The sequence below is a fragment of the Vombatus ursinus genome, unplaced genomic scaffold (assembly GCF_900497805.2).
Source record: "Vombatus ursinus unplaced genomic scaffold, bare-nosed wombat genome assembly UNPS02010320.1, whole genome shotgun sequence".
NCBI classification, from domain to species: domain Eukaryota; kingdom Metazoa; phylum Chordata; class Mammalia; order Diprotodontia; family Vombatidae; genus Vombatus; species Vombatus ursinus.
Window position 1 is genome coordinate 7644020 of NW_020950098.1, and position 22520 is coordinate 7666539.

The following is a 22520-nucleotide window of genomic DNA, read 5'->3' on the forward strand; positions in this document are numbered from 1 at the left end:
CTTCCTTCCTTCCTTCCTTCCTTCCTTCCTTCCTTCCTTCCTTCCTTCCTTCCTTCCTTCCTTCTTTCTTTTCTTTCTTTCTTTCTTTTTCTTCTGGAAAACTTTTCTTCGTAGATGGAGCAGGATAGCTGGATACAGTTTAGATGATTTCAATTTTGTTGGCAACATTGACAGCATCATAGTCAGGAACTGGTTGAACATAGGCCTTCTTCTCTCCATTGTACTGGATCACTTTGGTGACCTTGGACACACCAATATTATGTAGCTTCATCACCACCTGCTTGATCTGATGCTTGTTAACCTTGACGTCTACAATGAAGAGGATGTTGTTGTCTTCAATCTTCTTCATGGCAGATTCAGTGGTCAAGAGAAATTTAATGATGGCTTAGTGGTCAAGCTCATTTCTCTGAAGGACACTTTACCAAGGGTATTTGGGTAGGAGCATTTGGATCTTATCTTTATTTGTGGCTGTGGACATCTTTCAACACTGTCTTTTTGACTTCAAGGCCTCAGACTTTGCTTCTGTCTTGGGGGGAGGGCAACAACTTCTTTTGTTTTTGGTGCCATTTTCTGCGATTTCAAAGGAGGAAGAGATCAGGGAAGACTTCCAAGAGGAGGTGAGTTGAGCTGCCCTTGGGCTGGGTAGTATTTTAATAGATGGAAGAAGGTGCAGGATAGCATACCGAGTGCAGGGCATGGTATGTGAGAAGGCCTAGAGACAGAAAAACATAAAATCATTTTAGTGAGACAAAAACAAACAGATTTGACTATGAATGAAGGGTGGTTGTTGGTGAGTAGAGGGGGATAAATGGAAAATAAGTTGAATCAATATTGTGGAAAGCCTTGAATACCAAGTTAGGGTATTGGGTCTTCAATCTTTTAGCTCACTGAAGGGTTTTTTTCCAGATAGGCAACGTGATGAAATAATGGTTAGGAAATATTTAACTAATGGTGGTATGCAAGATAGATTGGAAGGAAAGGAGACTGACAGGTAGTGAGGCCGGTAAGGGGGCATTAGGAGCCTATAATCCAGTGATTGCAGTGAGGATAGAAAGGAAAAGATAGCTGCAATAGATTGTGTGAGGACAGAAATGAGGAGACTTCTAGGACCTAGCATGTTACCCGAATGAGTGTTTCTGTTTTCACTTAGAAGCACCGTGATGGGCTCTTTCTTGCATTTGTAAAGGAGGAAAGAAATGTCAAGTTACCACTTTGTGCATGCCTGCAGTCACACATTACACATATACAGCTGTTTCTCATGTGAGAAATGCTAGCTAGTAGTGACCCGGAGCTGTCCACAACTAGAGCTTGTTTCAGAGAGGTGGGTGAGATGAACCATAAATGCTAGGGCTCTGACAGCATTGCATGTTTAGTGAGTCTAATTCAATTCAATTCAGCAAGAAGTTAAGTACTTACTATGTTCCAGGTCACTTAACCCTGTTTGCCTCAATTTCTTCATCTGTAAAATGAGCTAGAGAAGGAAATGGCAAACCAGTCAAGTATCTTTTCCAAGAAAACCCCAAGTAGGGTCAAGGAGAGTCACACAGGACTGAAATGACTCAACAACAAAATGTTCCAGGTATTGTCAGTCATTCAATAAATAAAAATTCAACAAATGAATTTAGTGCCTATTATGTGCCAGGCACTATGACAAAAATGAAAATAGTCACAGAATCACAGGTCTCAAGTAAGGTTTCCTTTTCTGGGGTCTATGAACTTTTTTTTTTTAAGGTTTTGATAACTGTATTTCAACATAATTGATTTCCTTTGTAATCCCATGTATTTTATTTTATGCATTTAAAACATTATTCTGAGAAGGGGCTCATAATGTGTGGTCAGACCAGCAAAGGGTTTTTGACAACAAAAAGTTGAAGAACCCCTGGTCTAGCGTGTGAGGAGACTTCAAATATCATGACATAGTCCAGCCTCTTAATTTTACAGACGAGGAAACTGGTGCTCACAGAAATGAAGTGACCAAGGTCGCACAGGTAGTGAGTGACAGAGTTCAAAGTTCTGAGGGTTCAAATTCAGGTGTTATAACTCCAAGTTTATTCTCCAAGGTAAGCTGTCCATTGCACCACACAGTGGTTGCTCCCAAGGAGCTTACATTCTAATTGTTAGAAGGTGCATTTGTATGGCTAAGGTCAAATACATCTGGGCTGATTTCTTCATCTCACATTAGATTGTTTTTACTCATCCTGATTCCTTACTGGGTTGTATTTACAGGTTTTGGAAATGTCTACTGCTTCTGGTCTCAACTGGCTGGTTACCTCAAGGGATGGAATTTGCAGCCTCTGATAACCCGTTTCTTGCTTTTGGGCCCTCCGTTAACTTAGACAGAAAGGCTGCAAACTGCTCTTCACAGATCAAGCCTGCTCACCTCTTAGCTGCTGTCCCGGCCTGCTCCTAGCTCCAGAGTTCAGTTTTATGAATTGGGAGGCATGACAAAAAAAGGAAAAAAAGGGGAAAAAAGGAAAAAAAACTCATAAAGTTGAAATATTTCAATTTCAGTAGGTTCTGTGGCAAATGGACGAAGAAAGTTTCCAGCTCGAAGAGACCTTGGAAAGCATTTAGTCAAAAACCTTTCATTTTACAGATGGGAAAACCGAGGCAGAGAGGAGGAAAAGTAGTTAGCGTTGTCTGCCCCAAATGGCATTACCTAGAGATGAGAGTACTTGGTTTGGTGAGAGTTTCTAAGTAGCAAAGTCATAAGAAGGTTTCTTCTCCTAGGTTATTCCTTCCTTCAAATGGTTCCTCTCTACAACCAAGAGAATAGATAACTAAACTTCTATGGATGAAAGAGGGAATTGTTTTCTCAGGATGGAATAAGAAAATCAAAGGAATTTGGACTCAGTTCTGTCACTAAGTTGTTCTGGGAGTTTGGGCAAGTCTTTTAATACCTTTTAGCCTTAGTTTTCTTGACTCCATAGAGATTAAGGATACTTTCATGCCCAAAGGCCATTAAGTCTAAAATGGGATGGGATAGTTCTGTCTTCTCTGTGTCCTTTGTTAACATTACACCCTTCTCCCCAACCACATGCCCCAGAGGACTTCCGGCCTGCTGTCTTTGGCATTTTCCATAAGTCTTATCCCATTTTAGGATCTAGATTTCCTAACATTTTTATACTTTCATGCCATTCTTTTGAACTCTTCCTAGCTTATGTGCCCCTTAATGCTTCTTTTGCGTATGTCCTTTAAAAACATAAGCCTGTAAGAGAGGTCCTGAGCAGCCGCTGCTGTTTCCTTCCTTATCAGGACCATATTATCATCCAAATTTCCTTCTTGAGAGCCATTTCTCTAGAGCCATCTTCCCTTTTAGGGATTTCATACTAACCTTGTTCAAATGAGATTTGACTAGATAATCTTTATGATCTCTTCCAAGTCTAAAAACCTCCCTTCCTTCCTTCCTCCCTCTCCTTTCTCTCTCTCTCTCTCTCTTCCTTCTTTCCTTCTCTTCTCTTCTCTTTTTTTTCCTTTCTTATGTACATGCACACATACTCATATAGTTACCATGGACACTTTGGAAAGCTAGTTGGCACAGTGGATAGAGTACTAAGTCTGGAGTCAGGAAGACTTGAGCTCAAATCTGGCCTTAGACATTCACTAGCTATTTACCCTGAGCAAGTTACTTAACCTGTGTTTGCCTTAGTTTCCTTATCTGTAAAATGGGTAAACTAACAGCACCTATCTCCCAAGGTTGTTGTGAGGATCAAATGAGATAATAATAATTAGAAAATGCTTAGCACAGTGCCCGGCAATCAACCAATTAACATTTATTAAATGCTTACTATGTGCCAGGCACTGTGCTAAGCACTGGGGATACAAAAAGAGGCAAAAGATAAACCTTGCTCTCAAGGAGCTTACAGTCTAATGGAAGAGATTGGCACATAGTAAGCAATATATAAATGTTAGCTATTGTTATAGCAATTTTTTTATATCACTTTTATTTTTAAGATCATTTTAATACATATATTTATATATAAATGTATAGAGATGTATCTTACATCAATACAAGTTAATTTTCCAAGTTTGTGACACTTCATAATGCTGCTAAAACTGTAACCTTGCAGTGTTTTAAAGGTTTTCAGCACTACTGCATGGAAAAGTATGTGATTCAAATACTAATCTAGTTTTATGAACAGATATACACATTTTGCCAGCTCACAAATAGTGTTTTTTCTTTCTTAGATGAGAAAGTTATAGTTAAGATAAATAAAAACATTCTTTACAGAGTATGCTCTTATCTGCTAGCAGTTAATCAACAGTATTTCCCTTGAGGGTGTTTTCCCATATCAAGGAATCTTAGGAAAGTGTTCTATTGCATTGAAGGTGACTTTTATCTGATGTTAAAGATAGGCAATTGAGTTTATGCTGTGTTGGTCAGTCCAAAGGATCATGGAATTGGAATATCCTTGACATAACAATGAATACAATGTTTTATACATAGTTAAAACTTAAGAAATATTGGTTCAATTTTTAATCTCCTAAATTCAGAATGAGTCTATTATAAGATACACTTTTTGTTCATCTGGCTTAATTAATTTTTTTTTTTAAATTTAGCACTTAGAAGGCTTTCTCTCTGGAGATGTTGAAGAACAGGATGTATAAGCATCAGATAGATGGTTTAGAGGGGTGGGGAACCTGCAACCTTCAGGCCACATGTGGTTCTCTAGGTCCTCAAGTGTGGCCCTTTGACTGAATCCAAACTTCATAGAACAAATTCCCTTAATGAAAGGATTTTAATTAAATTTGGTTATAATTAAATTATATATAATATAAATAATTAAATTAATTTAAATTAAACTTTAGATGATGCCATACCTATGTAGAGGGAGATGGATTAGGTGATCTAGAGGTTCTGTCTAGCTAGAATCCTGTATCTGTCACCTGAAAAATACAAACAATTAAAATATGCCTTTGCTATCATTCTTTCTAGAAATTGTCATCACTCTGACTATAATCCCACTTATCGAGGGAACATCAATTATGAGGCAGCTAGTTGGCACAAATAATTGAGTGCTGGACTTGGAGCTGCCAGAGACCTGAGTTCAAATTCTGCTTTAGTCATTAATTAGCTGTGTAACGGTTGGCAGCCATGTGGGGCAGTGGAGAGAATGCCAGGCCTGGAGTCAGGAAAACTTATCTTCCTGAGTTCAAATCTGGCCTCAGACACTTACTAAGTCTGTGTGACTATGCACAAGTCACTTAACCCTGTTTGCTTTAGTTTCCTCATCTGTAAAATGGGCAAACTACTACAGTATCTTTGCCAAGAAAACCTCAAATAGGGTCTTGAAGAGTCAGACACTACTGAAAAAAGACTGAGCAACAACAAAACTCTGGGCAAGTCACTTATCCTCTGCTTCAGTTTCCTCATCTGTAAAAAAGGGACAATAGTAAGCATCTACCCCTTAGCATTGTTGTGAGGATGAAATGAGATGATATTTGTAAAGCACTTTGCAAACCTTAAAGTGCTATATCTAATACTAGCTACTATTTGTATTCTTTGGATTAGATTAGCTGACTATGAGAAATCTTTAGATGACAAAGCTTTTTTTTAATTTAAATTTAAACTTTAAATTTAAATATAATTTAATTTAAATTTAAATTTTTCTCTTCCCTCCCCCCACCCCGTTACTGTGTATTTGAAACATACTGCAAAGGGATGATATTCCAGATAAGCCCACAGAAGGAATGAACATAGGTGGGGCAGGCCTAGGGGGTACAGTTAAAAAGCAAATATGGAAGGAAGAGAAGAGAAAGAAAGAAAGCAGATGGAGTAAGTGAAGAGAAGAGAAAAGGGGGGGAAAGGAAAACAGAGAAATGAGAGAACACAGAGAAGAGAGAAGAATTAATATTGCTGCAAAACTGGTATTTTTTTCAGTAACCCACCCTTCATTCTTTCCAGGGAATAAGTACCTATAAAAGGAATCTGGAAACTGGGAATTAGAAGTGGAGCCTATCATTTTTCTTATTATTGTGGCAGAAATGGGGAAAGGAATCATGAAACTTAAGTATTTCTCAAACAAAAACATTAGGCAAGTGACTAAAAGTTAAATTCTTGACACCCATGCCCCTCTTACCTTTCATTACTGGCAAATAAAGCAGGTTTCTGGGCCTTCTATAATGCATTAGTCACATGGCAGTGTTTAAGTGGGCACTCTTCTGTAAATGCAAAAGTTATGGAGCCTTTCATGAAAGCTGTTATGTGTTTTTGGTAGTACTTAAGTTTAATAGAGTTAATACTAAGAGAGAACTAGAATTTTTAGGGTTTATTTTTATTAGTGTAAAAAAGAGGGAAATCAAAGGCTTCCTAAATGCTGCTGACTCATTCATAATGAATTGTGGATGGAAATCTCACATTGATGAGCTCACAGATCTATCAAAATGTACTAAACATCAATAGAAGGATGTCTGATTTGTTTCCTTATTCTGCTTTAGATAGATAAAGCCTTTATTAAACATTTACTATGTGCCAGATACTGTGCTAAGTGCTAGGAATTACAAATATAAGCACAAAAGACATTCCTTACTTGTAAGAAGCTTACATTCTAATAGGGAGAGATAAAAACATGAAAGGAAGCTAGAAATGGAGAGAGAGAGGGTTAGGGCAAAATGCAAAAGTCTGGAGATTTAGGAGTAGATCTGGGAGAGAAGTGAACATGGATAGCCTGGGCACTTCATAAAAAGATGGTCCCAGGGGGGCAGCTAGGTGGTGCAGTGGATAGAGCACCGGCCCTGAAGTCAGGAGGAACTGAGTTCAAATCCGACCTCAGACCAAACACTTGACACTTACTAGCTATGTGACCCTGGGCAAGTCACTTAACCCCAATTGCCTTAAAAAAACAAAACACAGTGGTCCCAAGTAGGAACTCACCAATCAGAAGAGGGGATCTCAGAGGTAAAAAGAGGCATTTCCTGGGTGAGAAGTCTGGTGGTGAGGAGGTAGAAAAAGATGGAGAGTCAGGAGTGGAACCAGGAAAGAAGTGAACCTGGATGATCTGTGCATTTTGTGAAATGGTGGTACCAAGCAGGAACTCACCAGATTTTGAAGGTGAGGAGATAGCAAAGTCTGAAAAGTCAAGACATTGGGTTTCAAACCAAACCAAAACACATAGGGGAGCACAAATGGAGAGGACACTGGGTTTAGAGTCAGAGAATCTGAATTCAAATCCTATCTTTGCCATATACTACCTGAGTGACCTTAGGCAAGTGACTCAGTCGATGTGGGCATTTGTTTCCACAAGTGTAAAATAAGAGAGGTTGGACTAAATACTTTAAAAGTCCCTTCCATCTCTAAGTCAATGATCTCATGATCCTGATAGAAACATAACTGTCCAGAAGGTTAGTCAATAAAGGAGACAGAGAAGAATTAGTCATAGAAGCAGAAGACAGTTCCAGGGAGTAAAGTGTCATGGAAGTCAAAGGAAGAAGATGGGAATGGCCAATAGTGCCACAAACAGTAGCAAAGTCAAGAAAGATGAAAACTGAGAAAATATTGTTATATTTGGTGATTGTAGGTTAATCAAAGGCCAAACCTGAGCCTTCTATGTGGACAATAAGTTTAAATCTATGACTATCTTGGCCATGCTGGGACAACTTCTTTCTTTCCTCCCCTAGTCATACATTTTATATTACTATTCTTCAAAATATTTCAGGTATATTTCTAGTCTTGAGATTATTTCAGGTAGCCATACATTTTATATTTCTAGTCTTGAAAAATGTTTCAGGTATAATTGGTGGCAGAGGAAAGAACACTGAGGGGTGGGAGTTGGACATTTAGGTGCCAATCTCAGTTCTGCTGTGGATGAATTGTGTGCCCAAGAGCACACAGAAATTTTTTTAATTTCTCTGGTTCTCATTTTCCTCATCTCCAAATGCAGAATGTAGACCACCTGATCTCTAAGGTATCTATAAATAATCACTTTAAAATGAACACATGGTGTACTTCTAAGGAAAGAAGTTGATAAAGGGGTGCACTTCAAGAGGAAAGCAGTCAAAGTGGGGAGTAGACCACAGACCATACCATACATATGAAGATTGGTAGAAGAAGCTGGGGATGTTTAGTTTGGAACAGAAAAGCCTTGGACATGATCACTACTTTCAGGTATTGGAAGATCATTCTTCTGAGAGGGATTGCACCTGTTCTATTTGGCCCCAGAGGAATAGTGAGGGGATCTTGCAGAGAAGCAATTGCTTTTACTGGCATTGTCCTCCACAGCTTAGCTCCACCCTGCTTCTCTCCCATTCCCCGCCTCCCCTTATCTATATTGTTCACATTCCATTTGTCTCTAAAGCACGACTGCATTCCTTTGCTCATACCATTAGTCAATTCTGAAATATCCACTCTTTCCCTTTTTATCCGTGAAATTTCTATCCATTCTTTAACACCCAGCCCATATGCCACCTCCTGCATAAAGTCATGCCTAATTGCCCTGTTGGTAAGATAGTTCTCTCTCAAATCTCACATAAATCTTTGTTTTGCAATTCTTGAATGCTCTCAGCATGTAATTACATACCATCTGTGTTTGTATCTTATCCCCCTACCAGCCTGGTAAGCTCCCTGGATTGGAGACAGTGCCTTATCTAAAATTTGCATCTCCTTCAGTGCCTAGCACAGTGTTTCGCTATATACAGTAAACACATAATAAATATCCACCAAATAAATTATTGTTGAGAGCCAGATTTTGGCTCCATTGACATGAAAATGTCCTGGCCATTTTGTACCTCCTGGCCATTTTTTACTACCTGTTCCAAAGTGTGATGTGCTGCCTTGGTGAGTAATGAGCAAATCACTTAGCTTGGATCAGTTTCCTCCTTTGTAATGTGATGAAGTTAGCTTTGATGATTGCTATGGTTCCTTCCAGTCCTATGATTCAAGTAGAGATTGGATGATTAGTCAATGATGAGATAGAGGAGAAAACTCTGAAGACATTTCCAACTCAAAGAGTCTGCATGATTTTTGTGATTCTAGCATTGTGATGTTCTGAATAAAACTGTCTTAAACTCTCAAAGAACAGAGAGATGCTTTCCATTTCTAGAAACTAAGTGAAACTTTGGCTGCCCTTCAAAAACACAAAGTTCACCAAATCAGAGATCAATAAGCTGAACTCTTCTCCAACTTCTGAGAGAGATCACTATGCATAAAGAGCTGTGGTGTAAACCCAGATGTTCTTTGAACTGTACTTGTGAAAAAACAAATCAAATGCAAGAGTTCTAGCCCCACTATCTTTGATGGTCTGAAACAAGATGATTCTTAACATTTTTTACTTTATCTATGTCTTCCCAAACAGAAAAAAAAGATCTCAACTCTGATTATGGATGTACTTGTTATAACAAAAGATTCAAAAAATAGTCTTTGGGAAAGATCTAAAATATAATTTTTCTTTTTCTTAGTCTTTATGTTTTTAATATGCCTGTCCAAAGAAATATGATATGTGAATACAAGTGGTTACTGGTCCTAGTCATTTCTTGCTCTGACTGTTTTTTGAAACTATTGTAGTGATGGTAACTCAGAGAAGGATTAATTTTATTTTGAAAACAAGCAGGCTAGTATACATACATACATACATACATACATACATACATACATACATACATATATATATATTTGAATTTAAATAACAACCTCTTTGTCAACTGCATCTATCTTGGAACGAGGATTTCAAAAATGGAAGAAGACATTGTGTAGGCTCCTATGTTTCTGTGATGACTTACTTGGTTTCAACAAATCCTCTTTAAATAGGTAAGATACCTCCCTGAAAATGAGAAGGAAGGGCAGAGAAAAATGAGAACTACTTTCTTTATCCATCTCAATCTAGAAAATAGCATGAGTAATTTGGGAGAGAGGGTGTTTTGTGGAACACAGAATTTGTTGCGCTTTAGCAAAAATAAAAAGCAAAAAAAAAACAACACAAAAGAATAAGACATGGAAAATGAAAAGCAATTCTTTAAGTAGTCATTTTAGGAAACAACACAATGAATGACTGTTGGCTGTTGTGATGATAAAACAAATAATAGTGGTCAGAGTAATTAAAAAACCAGTTTTGGAAAGCAGTAATTGTAAGTCATGCTTGCTCCCCAAGATCTGGAGGCTTTTGTATAGGTTTGTGGATCATTTGTGGATCGAGTGTTTAGTGTGAATACTGCTGTCGATCATCCCTCTTCATAAATTCCATTATAAGTTGTTACTGTTTGGTTATTTGTTATTCAAGAAAAACAAATGAAAGGTTCTATTTTAATGAAATGGACTAAAACAGCCCATTTCTCCGTCTTTGGCTGGGTGGTAGTCCTAAAGACTACCCAACTCTTAGGAGGCTGTGATGTAGTAGAATGTGGGTCAGGAGACCTGGAATCTGAGTCCTAGTTATGCAACTAACTCTGTGTGATCCTGAGCAAATTACTTAGCTTGGATCAGTTTCCTCTTTTGTACTTGATGGGGTTAGCTTTGATGATTGCTATGGTTCCTTCCAATCCTATGATATCTATGGTTCCTTTTAGACTCCTGCCAGTGTAGATATTGAAAGACTAGTAAAACATATGAGCTCCTTCAGGTTAGGGGCTATTTTCAGCTCAGAGATCATAGAGCTTTGCCACAGGGTATGAAATTTAAAGGTTGCCAATAGCATCCTCAATGGACACTCTTCTTTCCCTTCCTAGATGTGTCCCCGGGAAGCAGTGTTGTTGGTGGCATTAATCTTCCCCCTCTAGCAGCTTAGAAAGGGTAAGATTTCTGCCTTTGGAAGCTGTACCCCAGGTGAGTTTCCCTTCTCCCTCTTGCCTGAGGAGCAAAAATTGCTAGTTACAGTTCTATTATTTTTATCTTTGTATACTCAGTGTTTGGCTCAGTAGTTTGCACATTGTAGGTGTTTAATAAATTTTTTTTTTGCATGATGGGTTGATTAGGGCTAGGGCATGGAATGAGTCCAACTTTTCCTGACTCCATGCTCTCAGCAACTATCTTTAGCATAGTTCTAGGTGAGAATAATGAGAATATATGCTTTGGCAGATTCACTAGACTGGAAGAAATATATATAATAGATGGAATTGTTTATCTTTTCAAGGAAGAGGGAGTGGTAATTACAGATCCATTTGTTACTTTAATTGAAAAAAATCAATTTTGATCCACTTTGGGTTTTGAATTGCCATTTGCTGTTAGCATTATTTATTTGATTTTTAAAAATTTGTCCTGTGATAAAATAACCTCAAGACACAAATCTAAAAAAAGCCAAAATACCCCAAACAAAAATAAAACAAAAACCAGACCCAAACCAAATAAAATACTGGAAGCCCTCCTAATGGACAGTTTTTCCGTGTGTGCTTTTGAATATTCATAAAATCATAAATCTTACAGTTGAAAGTCACCTTAAAAGATTATTTGATCCAATATACCTGTTTTTAGGTATCTTTGTATATATGAAGCATTTCACCAATATTTGTTGAATGAATCAGCTCATTTTTTTTTTTTTCAGGTGAAGGGAGACCTCTTTGAAGAGGTTAAGTGACTGGTCCAAGGTGACACAATTACATATGGCACAGGAAGGACTAGAGTTTTGCCCTTTGCCTCTTGGTGCTGTGTTCTTTGTGATGTTTCATGCAACCCATGTTGCAGACAGCTGAAAGATAATTTAGATACATTACCCATAGGTAATATTAGGATCTTATAGCTTGATCCCTACCTGAGGGCTTTTCACTACCTATAGAAAATTCAGTAATAATGATGATCATGATTGATGATTATGATGACGACGACAATCACGAATGTTTTTAAAGCACCTTAACATTTGTAAAACATTTTACAAATATTATCTCATTTTATCCTAATAACTCTGTGAGGTAGCTACTATTACTATTCCCATTTGTGATCATTCCCCATGAGGAAACGAGGCAGAGGTGAAAGGATTTGCCCAGAGTCATACAACTATCAAGTATATGAGCCTGAGTTTGAACTCAGGTCTTCCTGAATACAGATGCAGTGTTCTCTCAATTGTGCCACCATTTCAGGATTTTTCTGTTTTGGGGGATGTCTAGCAGCGCTTCTTAAGCTGTGTGTTATGACCCCTCATTGCCATACTGGCAACAGTAAGAGGTTTCTGAATGTGCATGATCAAAAATTAGTTAGAAATCAAATGCATAATGAATCTGAGGTGTTTCTGGCAGTGCTTTCCCGTGTTGTATCGAGCAACTTCACTGCAGCCTTGGTTCTGAACACACAGCATGTGCACATTGCACTGCACGTGCTGTCATGCCGCTGAACGTCAACGAATGTTGACAAAACACAAAAAGGGGTCATGAGTGGAAAAAGTTTAAGGATCCCTGGTCTAGAACACATTTTCCATGAACGAGAAAGGATTTATGGAAAGCAGTATGGCAGAAACTGGGCATAGACCAATATCTTACACCATTTACCAATGGAAACATGACATAGATATAAAAAAAGATATTACAAGAAAATTATAAGAACATGGAACATGTTACTTAGACTTATGAATAGGTGAACAATTTACGAAAATGAGAAAGAGAGCAAAGTTAAGTGTAAAATGGATAATTTCAATTACATTACATTAAAAAGTTTTTATATAAATAAAACAAATGTAGTCAAGATCAGAAGGAAAGCAGAAAATTGGGGGAAAATTTTTACAGTTTCTCAGATAAAGATCTATCTCAAATATATGAATAACTTTGTCAAATCTATAAGAATACCAGTCATTCCCCAATTGATAAATAGTCAAAGTATGTGAACAAGAAGTTTTCCAGTGAAGAAATCAAAACAACTTATACCCACATGAAAAAATGCTTAAATCATTATTGATTGGAGAAATGCAAATTAAAGCAACCTTGAGATATGCTTTTATGCCTACCAGATTGGCTAAAATGATTGAAGGGGAAAGGGACACATGTTGGAGGGGAAGTGAAAAAATTGGAACATTAATTCATTGTTGGTGGAATTGTGAATGTAACTAACCATTTTGGAGAGCAATCTAGAATTATGACCAAAGAGTTATTAAACTGCCTATATCTCTTGATCTAGCAATACCACTACGAGGTCTATTTCCAAAGATTATTAGGGAAAAACGAAAAGAACTTATATGTTCTAAAATGTTTATAGCAGCTTTCTTTGTGGTGGCAAAGAACTGGAAATTGCAGGGATGCATATCAATTTGAGAATGGCTGAACAAAATGTGATGTATGATTGTGATGGAATACTACTATGCTATAAGAAACATTGATTTCAATGATCTTAGAAAAACAGGGAAAGACTTGCATGAAATAATGAAGAGCAAAATAAGCAAAACCAAGAGAACATTGCATACAATAACAGCAATGTTGTTTTAAGAATGACTTTGAGTGAATAAATCATTTTAATTATTATACATACCCAAATTAACTATAACGGACATATGAAGAAAGATGCTATCTGAGTCCAGAGAAAGAATTGATAAATAGAAGTATGTATAGAATAATTTTACATATATACTTATTTGTGTCTAATGGTAGCCATTTTTAGGATGGGGAAGGAGGGAAAAAAAGGAAAAAAAAAGAAATTTATATGATAATTTTATTATATAATTAAAAGGAATAGCAAGTTGTACATAATTTGCAGTTTCATGTGCAGTCATCTTTTTTTTTATTATACTACATTATGGAAATACTTGTTTTATTCCATAAATTAAAAATAAAATAATTTTTGAAAAAAGTGCTGGGTGGAATTTAAAGTGTTATTCAGATGTGACTTATTAAATTATTATTAATAATTCTAAGGCTAGTTATCTAGTGTGGTATAGACAACACTCAATACTTTGTGTTAAAGCTTTAACATTAATTCAGTAGCATTAACCGGGCACAGTGTCCAGAGTGCTGGACTTAGCGTTTGAAAGACCTCTGTTTAGATCTTGCCCACGACACTTCCTAACTGAGCGAGCTCGTGGCAGATCACTTTAAGCCTCAGAGAATTCCTTAAGAACATAAATCATAGATAATTTATGTTACGTATCAGCATAGAGAGTTCTCATGCCACTGAAATCTTGTGACTTATTAAACCACATACATTAGTATTTAGACAAGAATTTTCATGGCACAATGACTGCAGCAATGTAATGGAAAGCACAGTTGAAAGACATCAGAACTTTGATTAAAGCGTGACTTCAGAAGCTCAATGGTAGGGGATGCATGCCTCCCACCTTTGTGCAGAGAGGCGGTGTACTATAGGTGTGGAACGTGGCATAGATTTGTTTTGTTTACTTTTATTCCCTTGTTTTAAGGGAGGGCTTTCTTTTTTAAGTGTGTGTGTGTGTGTGTGTGTGTGTGTGTGTGTGTGATCATTGGGAAGTAACAGTGATGCAAAAAATGGAGCAAAAATTAAAAAAAAGGTGTTCTCATATCAGTGTTCTTTGATTTGGGGCTACATTCCCTCCCCCTACCTTTTTGGTCAGGAAAGCCTTATAGCCATGTGGCTGCAGAAAGAACACTAGAAAAGGGGGCAAGAGACCCAGTTTGGGGATGAGCTGCTTAATTTTTTTTGGAGGCATTTGGAGTTAAGTGACTTGCCCAGAGTCACACAGCTAGTAAATGTATGAAGTCAGATTTGAACTCAGGTCCTCCCGACTCCAGAGGAGCCACTTAGCTTCTTTCGGTCTCTCTTGTTTCATCTGAAAAATAAGACGATTGGGTGAGATGGTCTTTGATGTTCTTTGTTGCTCTGTGATTCTCTGCTAATGTAGAAAGGCTGATTTTTTCACCCCCTTTCAGATTTGTGCACCTTGGGCATAAGAAAGGAGCCTCTATTTTGACATACTTCTGCCCGGGGACCCATATGCCACACGTTAGAATATATTGGATTATTTGGCTGGGTGTATTTATGGCATTAGGAATAGTAATAGGACTTGAGAAATAAATTCTTCAGTAATGTTTCATTTAGCTTTCAAATTCAGTTACCCAGTGAGCTATTGAAACAAAGTAGCCTGATCCCCTGGTTGTATCTGGTGCTGGGGAGAAATAGAAAGCATGACTCGACCTTGCGCTTGAAGATATTTTCAATAAAGCAGACATTTTTGATTTAGTGATTTCCCCTCAAATAGCTGGTCCTTCAGGAACACAAACAGCTAAGTGGCATTGCATTAGGAGGCGTGCCAAACACTCTCAGACCAACTGCATTGAGGACCTGTAGATAACACATAATATCTGTAAGGTTTCCCCTACAGCTCAAAGCTTTTCTCCCCCGTAACTTACATGTGTGTGACTCGCTATGTTGCATGTATTGAAAAGGAAAAAAATAAGCACATGATAAGAGCTTTTTTCTTCACTCCTAGGGGAAAAATGGAAATTGACAAGCAGGGTCAGAGACAGATAAAATGAAAAACCTGAGACTAAGCCCTGGAGAAAGAAATGATGCACTAATTCCCAAACCCAGTAACATAGATAATACATTTATCATATTAGAATGTAGACTAGCCCCTAATAGCAATATTATGTTTTGCTTAATGATTTTTTGTTTGAGATTTTATTTATTATTGATCTCTTCTTTCTCTGATCCTATGATTTTATGTAACACTTTGTTTTACTACTAGAGGCTGCTAGATGGCACAGCAAATACAATGCCAGGCCTGGAGTTATGAGGACCTGAGTTCAAATCCTGCCCTTGGCACTTCTTACCTGAGTGACATTTGGCAAATCATTTAAACTCTGTCTGCTACAGTTTCCATAACTGTAAAATGGGGATAATAATAGCACTTACCTCACAAGGTTGTAAGGAACAAACGAGGTAACATCTGTAAAGCACTTAGCACTGGTAGGTACGTAGTAAGCACTTAATAAATGTTTCCTTCCTTCCTTCCTTCTTTCTTTCTTTCCTTCCTTCCTTCTTTCCTTCCTTCCTTTCTTCTTTCCTTCCTTCCATTCTCTCTCTCTCCTCCTTCCTTTCTTTTTTCCTTCCCTTACTTCTTACTCTCAAATGCACTTGTCATGTAATATTGTGTTTGACTTTTAGCTGAGTTTATATTCTCCTCTCCTAGACTCTAAACTCCACCAAGGGCAGGTACAGGCACCATTTTTATTCTAAGCTTTGTATTTCCCTCAATGCCAACCTCCAAGCTCTATGTACAGTAGATATTTAATAAATGTTCATTTGAGTGAATCATTAACTTCACATTTTGTACTTCTGGTCCAAAAGTAGAGAAAGGCTAGCTTGGGAGTTAGCGTATTTTCCCATTCCTGGAAGTTTTGGATGGCTACTTGGTGGTGACACTGTAGTACAGATTTTTATTCAAGTATGGGTTACCCTGGGACAGCTAGGTGGCACAATCAATAGAACACCAGGCTTAGAGTCAGAAAGATCTGAATTCAAATCCAGCCTCACACGCTTATTAGCTGTTGGAACCTGAGTAAGTCATTTAACTCCTATTTGTCCCAGCTCCCCATCTGTAAAATGGGGGCACCTGGAGAAGGAAATGGCAAATCACTCCAGTATCTTTGCCAGGAAAACCTTATGGACAAAAATCCATGGAGTCACGTAGAATCAAACACAATTGAATGACTGAACAACAGTGGGTTAAACTGGATGATTTTTGGGGTGGTTTCCAACTCAGATTCTGTAATTCTGTGAAAACTTAGAGCCCATTTTAAATGTGAGTTATTATCATTGGGCCCAGAAATGTTTGGTCTGGCACTGATGGTATAGGTGTGAAAATTTTGAAAACTATTTCCATTTTCTTTTAGACTCCAATTCATTTCTTAGACAGAGAGCTGGCATATAGCTATTTCAGGATTCAAGGATGCTTTCTTAGAGAACTGAGATAGAGAGCTATGAAGAGGGCAGCGAATACTTTTTGACTCTATACACAGCTACAGGTTCTTGCCTGAGTAATTTAAGCAAGAAAACCATATATCTTTTTTTTTCTACAAGAACTAAATAACTATGGCTTTATAAACAGACTTAGAAGCTACCAAAGTGGCTTAAAAAAGCAACCTAACCAGTTCTTCAGAAAACATTCATGTTTTCCTTTTGATAAATCTTCAAATATTGATTGAACATCTATTTCAGGGGATAAAAATCTTGTTGTGTGACAGGGTGTTCATAAAATGACATGGTCCTAGATTTGGAAAGGATAATTATTTATATAGTGCTTCAAGGATTGGAAAGCACTTTTCAAATATAATTCTCAAAAACCCCAAGAGACAGGTGATATTATAATCTCCACTGTACAGATGAGGAAATTGAAGCAGAGAGAGGTTAAGTGACTTCCTCAAGGTAATATAGCTGGTAATTGTGAGGTTAGATTTGAACACAGGTCTTCTAGACTTCAGACATAGGCACCATCTAGAATAGTGTTACTTAAACTCTTTGGTCTTAGGATCCCTTTAAACTCTTAAAAATTATTGAGAAACTGCCAAAGACTTTTTTTTAAACATGGGTCATATATATTGATATTTATGTATTTATTAGAAATGTATTAGAAATGAAAATATCTAGTATCATTATGGAAATAGTTTTAACCTTGTTGACCCTCCTGAAAAGATTCTAGAGAATCCCAAGTTTCCCCAGATGACATTTTGAGAACCCAGATGTAGTCCTACCTATATCCCACCCCCCAAATTCATCTTCTATAACACCCCTAAAAATGGTCATCTGGTCTTTGCTTGCAAACCTCCATCGGAGATTTTCCCCTAACTCCTTCCCCCCCGACCTTCCCTAATACCATCAAGGGCACCACTATCCTCCTACTCCCTCAGGCTCTCAATGTAGTTGTCATCCTCAACTCCTCACTATCTCTCACCCTTCATAACCAATTTGTCGCCAAGGCCTGTTAATTTTACCTTTGAAACATCTCTTGAATACACTCGCTTCTCTCCTCTGACACTGCCACCACTCTAGCGCAGGCCCTTATTACCTCACATCTGGATTATTTCCATAGCCAGCTGGTAGGTCTGCCTGCCCCAAGTCTCTCCCCACTCCAATATATCTTCCATTCAGCTGCTAAACTGGTTTTCCTAGACTGCTGGTCTGATCATGTCACCTCCCACTCAATAAAATCCAGTGGCTCCCTATCACATCTAAGATTAAATACAAAATCCTCTGGCATTCAAACTGCTTCATAACATAGCTTTATCCTATCTCTCCTGTCTTCTTATACCTTACTCCCTGACATGTACCGTTGATCCAGTGACAACAGTCTCTTGGCCATGACATAAAGAAGACACTCTCTCTGCTGTGGGGATTTTCTCTGGATGTCCTCCATGCCTGGAATGCTTTTTCTCCTTATCTCTGCCTACAGCCTTCCATGCCTTCCTTTAAGGCCCAATTAAAATCCCAAATATAGGAAGCCTTTCCCAAACCTTCTTAATTCTAATGACTTTCCTCTGTTAATTATTATTATTTTTTTTGCTTATCCTGTGTTTAGCTTGTTTGTACATATTTGTTTGTTTGTCCCTTCCCTCCATTAGATTGTGAGCTCCTTGAGGGTAGGGACTGTCTTTTGCCTCTTTTCTGTGTCTCCAGAACTTAGCACAGTTGCCTGGAACATAGTAGGTGCTTCATAAATGTTTATTGATTGATAAGAAACTCCCTACATAATGATGATGATGATGATGATGATGATGATGATAACAGCTAGTATTTATATTCAGATTTGCAAAATGCTTTTGAGGCAATCCATTTTACTTTTGGACACCTTTAATTGCTGGAAAAATTTTCCTTACATCAAGTTGACATTGATCCCTCTATAATATAGTTTCTTAATTTTTTGTGTGGGTCCCTCTTTGTCAGGCTGGGGAAGGAAGGCTATGGATCCCTTCTCAGAATAATGTAAACAACATTAGGAAATAACAACAAATTGAAATGCTGAAATACAGTTTATCTATCTGTCTGTGTCGGTCTGTCTATCTGTCTGTCTATCTATCTACTTATATATTGGTCTGTCTATCTATCTGTCTGTCTGTCTGTCTAAGTTGATGGACCAAAAGTTAAGAATCCCTGCTTTACAACCTGCACCCATTGCTTCTTGTCCTATCCACTGGGGCCAAGCATAACAAATCTAATCCTCTTTTTACATGACAGACTGTCAGATACTAGAAGCCAGCTACTATCGTGGTTGGTCTCTGTCCCCTTCCTCTTCTTTTTTTTCCAAGCTAAATATTCTCAGCTCATAAGATAATAGATTTACCGTTGAAAGGCACCCTAGAAATAATCTATCCTAATGTGTTAATTTTACAGATGAGGAAACTGAGTCATTACGAATTCTCTTGTGGCATGCTTTCCAGGTCAGTCATCATCTTGGTCATCCTCCTCTGGGGATTCTATAGCTTATCAATGTCCTTTCTAAAATGTGGTGGCCATAAGGAAAAAGTACTCCAGATGTGCTTTACTACAGCACAGTAAAACAGGAAAATTATCTTCCTAGTTTTGTAGACTATGCCTCTCACTGCAGCTTAAAATTGCATTAGCTTTGGGATTACCATATCAGACAGTTGGTTCATATTGAGTTTGCATTCAGTAAAACTCAAAGCCTTTCAGATGAACTGTTATATCACTATGCTACCACCCTTCCGCTACAAGTGTAAGAGTGTGTGCCAACTTCTGATCCTCACTGTTGGTAGCTTGGCAAGGAAGAGGCAGGTTTTGGGGTGTAGCAGTTTTCAATAGAAATTAACTTACATTCCATCGCTGACACCTGTGCCATTTTTGGCCTACCATATGCTCATAGTGTGAGATACCATGGGGAGTACAAGAGAAATGTGAGAATTGGCTCCTGTCCTGGAAGAATGTATGATCAGGTTGGGGAAATAGTATATCTATATATGTATATCTATATATATATGTATATCTCTATACATGTATATATGCATATATATGTATACACACATATGTGTGTATACATGTACACACATATGTATGCATGTATACACACATATATGTATATCTATATATGTATATACACACACACATATATGTATGTATGCATACACACACACATATATGTATCTATAATATACATATATACACACATATATACATATATATCGATCCATATGTAAGTAAACACACTATATATATACACATATATACTTATATAAAATATACAATATACATATATAAATACATGTATACTTATATATAGTACTTTCTTGTGTTATTTTCAAATTGTTTCATATATATGCTTCATATATATGCATACATGAAACAGCTTGAAAACAACACAAGAAAATATTTTATTAATTTTTAAATTGTGTAGTGAGTGCCAACAGTAGGAGCTGTAAATCACAGGTCTAATATTCTGTCTAATGCTGGGATTCTTAATGTGGGTCAGGGGTTTTCAATTCAATTCAATAAAGATTTATTAAGAATTTACTAAGTGTCAGGCACTGTGCTAAACACTGAGGATACAAAATAAGAAAAAGAAAAGAAAAGATACAAATACAAAAAAGAAAGTCCTTGCCCTCAAGGAATTTATAATCTAGTAGGGAAAGACAGCACATGAAAGGAAACTGAAAAGCCAGAAGTGGACACCAGGGGCAGTTGGTCCAGGGGCATGATGTTTTATGGAGTTGAAACCAAGCAGAGCTGCTAGTAGAAAATGGAGAGTTACCTGGAAACTTCTGATCTGAGCCCTCTATTAAAGAAGACTTTAGGGATAGTCTCATCTCAAAATCTATATAATTCATGTCTTACCTAATATCTTGTTATTGTTATCACGGATTCATAGAACCGTAGCTGAAAGGGAGTTTTGAGATCACCCTGTACCCCTCATTTTACAGGCAATGAAATTGAGTCATAGTCAGGTCAAGTGACTTGTCTGAAACGTAGGGTAACTGACTTCCCAGTTCAGTGGCCTCTGCCACCCCCCAGTGCCTTGTATCAACACTCTATACACCCATACACTGGAATTTCATTAATGAGGGTACTCCTTCCAGTGGTGCAGATTATAGTCCATCCATGACTACCTGTCCTGTGTGTCTCTCGTTTATGTGCTCCCACAAATCCCCGGGAGTAGCCTTTTGGAGGTTAAGTAGCTTTCCCAGGTTCACAGAGTTAGTATGTGTCATAGGCAGGACTTGAAATATCTTCTGGATTCCAAGGCCTGCCCTGTAGCCATTGCACCACACTACTTCTCTGTTACCATCATTATTAATTACTTGACTATTTCAATTGATCTATGATCTCATTGACATGGTTCTTCCTTCAGCTTTGCAGACTGCAATGCATCTATGCCTGCCCATCCTTTGAAATCCTTCATTTCCTCCCATAAGTTTGCAACAGGGGACCCTCCTAATGTGCTGGGAGCCTTCCTCAATTTTTTTATGTCATGAGGATATTAGTGGAGCCAGCTTACTCAGCCCAGCTCCTTTTTGGTTCATATTTTTTCTTTCCTCTTTTTTGAAAAATTTTCTTTATTTTAAATTGTGAACTTTATAACATCAACAAAAATAAACATTTCAATATGCAAAGAAAAACAGAAAAAAATTACATATAAAATTATGAATCTTTATTACATACAGCTTATTTTAAAGTATATAGTATATTTAACATAATAGTACCAACACTGCCCTGCTTGTCTGTGTCTCTTGAGAACTTCCTTTCTCTCTCTTCTGTGTATTTCTTAAAATGGTTCATTGATGATCTTTTCTATCCCCCCACTTATTGCATCACTATCACTACTTCCCTCTTATAAATCTCCATTCTTCTTCCCCCTTCCCACCCTGAATCCCAAATAAAAAGTGACATAATAAGCAAAATAGATCTGTACATTGGCTGTGTCTGAAGAGATATGTCCCATTCTGCATTTCTGTCTACCATCTCTTTAAAAATATTTTATTTTGGGGCAGCTAGGTGGTACAGTGGATAGAGCACTGGCCCTGAAGTCAGGAGGACCTGAGTTCAAATCCGGCCTCAGACCAAACACTTGACACTTACTAGCTGTGTGACCCTGGGCAAATCACTTAACCCCAATTGCCTAAAAAAAAAAAGAAAAATATTTTATTTTAAATTGGTAGAATAAAACAAGCATTTCTATAACATAGTATAATAAAAAGATGATTGACATGAAACTGCAAATCTATTATGTATAAATGGCTATTCTTTTTAAATAAATAGTAGTTATCATGTAAATTTCTTCTTTTTCTCTTTTTCCTTTATTTTCACCCCCTCCCCCAAAGGCTACCATTAGACACAGACAAGTGTGTGTGTGTGTGTGTGTGTGTGTGTGTCTGTGTGCCTGTATACTTATTCTATACATACTTGTAATTATCATTTATTTCTCTGGATACAGATGGTGGCTTTCTTCATATGTCCTTTATAGTTAATTTGGGTATTTATAAGTCTATCGCTTCTTTGCCAGGAGGAGGGAAGCATGCTTTATCATCAGTCTTCTGGACTCGTAATTGGTCATTGCATTGATCAGAGCTCTTGTGTTTCAGTTGTTTTCCTTTGCAATTTTCTAGACATTATATAAATTGTTCTCCTGGCTCTGTCTATCTATCTGTCTGTCTATCTATCTATCTATCTATCTATCTATCTATCTATCTATCTATCT